This window comes from Manduca sexta, chromosome 22, assembly GCF_014839805.1.
Source record: "Manduca sexta isolate Smith_Timp_Sample1 chromosome 22, JHU_Msex_v1.0, whole genome shotgun sequence".
In the NCBI taxonomy this organism is placed as follows: Eukaryota; Metazoa; Arthropoda; class Insecta; order Lepidoptera; family Sphingidae; genus Manduca; species Manduca sexta.
Window position 1 is genome coordinate 15,925,447 of NC_051136.1, and position 6,611 is coordinate 15,932,057.

Consider the following 6,611-nt stretch of genomic DNA (forward strand, 5'->3'; position numbering starts at 1 on the left):
TTTTCGCCGCTGTATGTAAGCACTAATAATTATAATATATTCGGAAAATTATATTTATAATGTATTTATAATGAGTATAGTTATATGCGCGCGCTACTTAATACTTAATATATTGATAAAAAGAAAGTAATCCAATAATTTAATAAATGTACCTATTTAAGATCTATGTAAGTTAAGAAACCATACCACATACAAAAATATAAGAAATACGTTTCGTTTTACGCACCGTTTTCTTTTTTATTTTAGTTACTTTAAAGTAAATTTAAGACCTCGCTTATTACTAAAGATATTTTTACTAAAATGTATGACCAAATGAAATTAAAGATAACTTATATTAATTTTAACAAGTTTTAAGTTATCACACTAGATGTAATTCGTGATTGTTTTTTCTTGAAAAACCATTCAAATATTTTTAGTGCTTTCACGATGACGCTACTTTTAAAATATAAAAAGGCGATTAAATCAAAAGTTAAGCTCCCAAATGAATGGTAAATAAGAGTACTAAATTCATTAACTGTCATATACCTTAATATTTACTTGAACATTATCAAACAGGTCCCTATAGTTAGTAGACAATAATTTATACTCATAAATCCTATTAAGCCAGGGTGGGTTTGTCTGTCTTTTGTTGCATTATAACTACAATATTTTTCATTTAAACAATTTTTATCTAATTATCTATATCTGCGACCAATGTACATTTAGAGAGCTGCAAATATTTAAATTTCTATTAGTATTAGCATTTTTCAAAACGTGAAATTATCAGGAAAGTATAAGGCTCTATGTTTTAAAGATTTATAAAAATTGACTAATCGTTCCATAAAAGTGATACCCTGTAGCGAATAAACAAAAGAAAGATGCACCTATACTTTTCACATCTAAATTACTGGTTAGCACTGTTTTAATAAAATTAAATTGTATTGACTTTAAAACTGCCAAGTGTAATACTGACTTTAATTTTCACTAATATTGACTGTTTTTAATAGTTGTTGGGACATAAATAAAAGATGAAAATTGTTCTGGAATTCTACTCTAGTTGTCAACTTAGCGGAGCTTATGCTCTGTAGTCTGTGTTTCTGTCTGTACTCTCTCATAAGAGCCTTATTATTTTCCAGTCATAACTATATTTCAAGTGCCACAAATGTTTTTCCATAAACTAGGAATTGTTAATATAAAATGTTTAGATTAAATTGTTCAACACAAGATTCTAGTCCATTTAAAATTGATGTTTATTCCAAAAATATTTGCTATCGCTCACCATGGCTTATTCCCGCGCGATTTGTAAAGATGGACGGCTTGCAGGTGAAAAAGTGTATAATCTTCTATTTATCACAAATAAAATAAATTCATTTGACACTGAATACATAATCTATATACCTATATCATTAATAGTAAATACATAAAGAAATATCTGTCTACCCTTTTTATGTACTGTTTAGAGTTCATATAAATGTGTTAAAAAAGTATTAAAAAGTTTAAAGTAATTATGTTAATTATAATTGTGTTACTATATCCAAATCTTTGGTCGAATTTCGATCCCTCAACGACCACTTGTATACTCTAATAGCTGTTTAATTTTTCACCCTTACCAAAGCATGTACGCTTTTGTGAAGAAGCAAACATATCGCGGGGGAATTTATCATGGTGAGCTAAAAATTAAATCATATTTTTGTGCTATCAATTAGATTAAGAATTTAATAGTAAAAGAAAATTCCTCTGTAAATAATCATTATAATAGTAAAGTTTGCTTATTTAGGAATTGGAATACGCTATCTAAAGTGCGTAGTGCTGCCTTTTATTGAACAGTGTCGTCATGTTAAATATAACATTAATTTAACGAGATCACAATTTCAGTTATTCCTGTATTTTTATCTATACAAGTACCTAAAATGCTATTAATTATATTTTCTTTTTCTGTATTTTGTACAGGTCTTTGTCTATTTGCAAATTCGTAAAAGTCAGCAATATGCACTATTAAAAATAATTATAAAATATATTGTATACAATATTAAATGTTGAAATGTAACTTTGAATGAAACAATAAATTTGTGACAAAATTATCAACTACTTTCTTATGCCTTTCTATAAACAATGCTTATCTGAATCTTCGACACGATCCCCGTAAAAATCTATCAAAATAAATCATTTCATAACATAAAAAAACTCTATTCTGATCAATCCATTTTTGTGATCGATCGAAAAATCACAAACCATTTGGTTAAAAAACAGATCATATCGGGAGAATCGGTAATATAATGTGAACGTATATTTTATGAACGAAAGTTAGATACACATCAGCGATTTATTTAAATGAAGGTCGAAACAGGCATTTTTACTTGACTATACAGAAATGCGAAGGTTCATACACCCATATTTTATTACGCACTCAAATCTCTCGGTTTATAAAAGAATCGCATAGATAGAATGTACTCGCCCGCGGCTCGGATAGGTTGTAATATTAGATGAGACTAGGGAATGGAATGTACGTTGCCAATAATGTATTTTAGTTCTTGGGTTTCAAATATGATATTAGGATAAAGATTGTGAGTTGTGAAGTGACTTACAACTTATCTAAGAAAGAAAGGAAGATTTTATTATTGGACGATAACAGTATGGACAATAAAAGAAGAGAAAAATAAAATATAAAATGAAATATAACGCATTTATACTGATGATGCCAACAATGAGAACCCTCATTCAGCTCCTTGCTGCGTTACTAGCCTAATACTGCAGCGCTGACTTTCAAACTTACCTACCATCCGCCATTTTCAATAAACGACCTCAACCGCTTTTTTCAAAACCATCGTGAAAATGGACTAATAAGAGTCAAACATTTTGACAAGTTTACTAAATGATTTATTTTGATTGGCGTATTTTCGTAATTGGATCGAAGATTGAGATTGAAATTGTTTTTTAAAAACGGTATTAAAACATAGAGCATCAAGATGGAGGCAGTTGTGCGTTAACTCCCGTACCGTTTGGGTGGTTAGTAATAGCATGATAAATTTATGAAAATATAGTATTTTTTTATTAACATATTTGGGAAATATATCTTAGATTTTTTAAACAAAACTGCCCCTCGCTGTAATCATATTTCACATAATAGGTTTTTTTTTATAATATGAGACGAGCTCGCCGCGCGAATAAGATAAATGTCATGATTGCACATAATGGTCATCACCCTGTCCTTTAAATGACTAAGTTTTGCGTGGTACAATACTGCATTTGGTACCTTGTGACAAGAAGTGCCTCATAATGTCCAGTAACTACAATGGATACAATGTCCTTCAAAGTGGACAACAGCAGTGCATGTACACTACTGCTTGGATGCAGAAATGTACATTATCAATAAAAATATGCATTTGATAGAAATTGAGTAGAAGAAAATAACTCATGTGGTTCTGGGAATTAAACCTTTCCCAAATTGAATTACTTTCGACAATCTTTATACTTCTTACAACTAGAAATCACTGCTTCCCCTGGACAACGACCACCGTACATGGTGAAAATTTACACCTCACCATAATGGCTAATACCGTGTATCGCGCTTCAGATTCAGCAACTTTAATTATGGTAACTGTCATAAAATCCAAATTATTATGATTATTAGCCATATTTGGACTGCACTTTACTTTTATATTAGCAGGATAAGAAATATAAAAACTAAATGATCTTTCTCTGCAAGGTTCAAAATGTGATGGATCATCAATCAACACAATAACTCAGCGTTTCAGCTGGACGTGTCGTATGTACTTAGCAAAGTCTACATGAGTTTGTTGTATCGTAGTCACTACGGAGGTAAATTATAATGTAAGGAGATACGTATCGCGTAGTATTTTTGTTTCAAATGTTTTGTGATTTTTAAAACCCAGGGGTCATATTTATGTAGCGAAAATGTCCTTAAATGAGACATTGGTGGTAGACGAAAGTTTTAACCTTTAAAGACTTGTTCCATCTTTCATGATTAATAAATTAAAAGAAATATTTGTTCGTTTAGATGTCATAGGCATGCCCAGAACCTACACCATCTCTACAAACTAACTGACGTATTTACAAGAATAGTTACTTGTATATCAAAATTCGTAAGAAGAGTTGCCGAATTGATTACCTATTTTACGTCTACATACTTTTTCTTTGTAAATAAATATCTTCAATAGAATTTGCTAACTTAAATAGTACATCGCCAAGTGCGTACTTTTACAACCAGTTTTATTAAAATACCAGAATCTCAGTATTGTAATTCACAATACTTTTACCACGAAGAATTAACTTTTTACGTAGACATTAATCGAGAACGTGCGAAGTCACCGCTCAAATTGGAAATAGTAATTGCTTCTGGAATAATTAGTTTTTCTGCCGAAAGAATTCAGACAGCCAAGGAAAGCAAATTGGGTCAAGCAGGTTATTAGATTTGAGTGGCTTTGTTACTTTTTGTGCGAAGTCTGGCAAATAATGGGTTTCCTGGATGCGACTGATCTTTGTCGACGCTCACAAAGCAATCGGGGTTTTGCCAAAAAGACAAATGGTAGATTGGGAACATAATTCAGTGGAAATTGGCAAGATTTGACCGCAATACCAGAACCGTAGCGTCGCCACACATTTGGAATCGAGCTGTTGAAAATTCAACAATTTATATAAATTACAAACAGTTCACCTTTCATATACCACACACCGGAGAAACTTGAGAGCTCGCGAACAATACAGAATTTAATATAAAGTATAAACAATTAATTTGTCACATACCAGCAACGCCGAGCGATAAGTGCCACAAGAAGGTCGGAGGCAACCCCTGCATGACCAACAATCTACTTGTGTACCTATATATTAGAATTAAGCTAGCATTTTCATTGGCTAAATTTTGTATACACTCAGTTCCATACTTGGCTTTGTATTTATAATCCAATAAAGCGCCTTGCATCCGTCTCCGAGTTTTACAAGTAGGACGCACTGATACCCTACAAAACTGTTACTTTAATTTTATTTTACTGTTTTTTTATGTTTGTACGTCTAACAAGGATCGACTCATAGAAACACACCGGACTTTCGGGTGAGCATTTTAAGCGCTCGCAACCCTTGGAAATTAATTAACCATGCTGACCACAATCCATTAATGTGTTACGAACCGCCGTTCAGAACCGTCACTGGGTGCTTTATTGTGTAACCACATTTACTATGCATATAGACCCAAAAATAAATAATCACGATAGCTGTCTTAATCTGGACCTGGAAATAAACTGATCAAAATATTTGTTGTGTCGCTTTACTACGCATATTGACCCAAAAATAAATATTCATCATAACTATCTTCATGTCGACCTTGAAAAAAACCATTAAGTACCTAAATAAGCGCCTCTATATTTTTTTATTACTTTATATCCACGATCTACCCGTAGATACCGATCAAGATCAAGTTTTTAGACTTCCGTACTTACAGATTACATTACTTATCCACCGATTGAACTGTAACAAAAAAATGGTACCAAACCTGCATTTCCTAGGTCATTAAAGGTGCTCGTAAAAACACAATTTACGGCTGTCAGTTTAAGTTATTGAACGTAATAAAAGTACAACGTACGCTTTACGTCGGATTATAAACGGTTTAGTGGTACTTTAGATGTATGATTTACGGTTAGTTGTATGAACGTGTTGTCGTTTTATATTTAAGGACAGAGACGTATTTAGTATTTGCTAGTAGTAGGATATATTTTTATATCCGCTCGGATAGCGACCACCGTATATTAGGTGGTAAAACCCGCCATAGTGGCTCACGTAAGTGTGTCGCGTTCTGGGATCAGTCTGTGAATATCCGGTTCGAACAGGCCGGCATAATTGTGTCAATTGTCGAGGGGTAATCATCTCTCGTCAGTCGACAGTCTATAGGACCCCACTCCACTTACCATCAGGTATCAGTGGGGTCACTTTGCCGCGCACGTGTTTAAAAAAACATGTATTGTATATATTGTAAAATGTCTCGTTATTTTTTCAGCAAATTGCTTACATTTTAGTTGAAATTTGCTTAACCTATATACATACATACATAACATCACGCATTTATCCCCGAAAGGGTATGCAGAGGCGCAACTAGGGTACCCACTTTCCGCCAAGTATGTTCCGTCCCATGATGTGATAGGGGGCGAGCCTATCGCCATATCGGGCACAAATTCCAGACTCCGGGCTGATACTGAGCAGAAAAACCCAAATATCACTTTGCCCGACCCGGGATTTGAACCCAGGACCTCAGAGCGCTATTGTACCGGACATGCAATACAACTACGCCACCGAGGCAGTCAACCTATATAATTAACCTATATAATTTTAATAAAACTTTAATGATGGTAGATGATAGAATGAATAATAAATTATAGTAATATTGGTTACAAAAGGACTGTGATCCACAATTTTCTTTGCTGCAAATTACAATAATATTTAAATTTGTTTTGTAGGGACCAGATAGATAAAAACCTACAGTACTATCTATTTAAAACGAATGCCTATTCTTGTGATTTCACGGCACCTAAGCAATGATTTTTTTTATACTTAAGTACTTATTAAGTTTTTTTTTTTTGAAAATGTCAAATAATTATTTTCCTACAAATTATAAATACGCACCT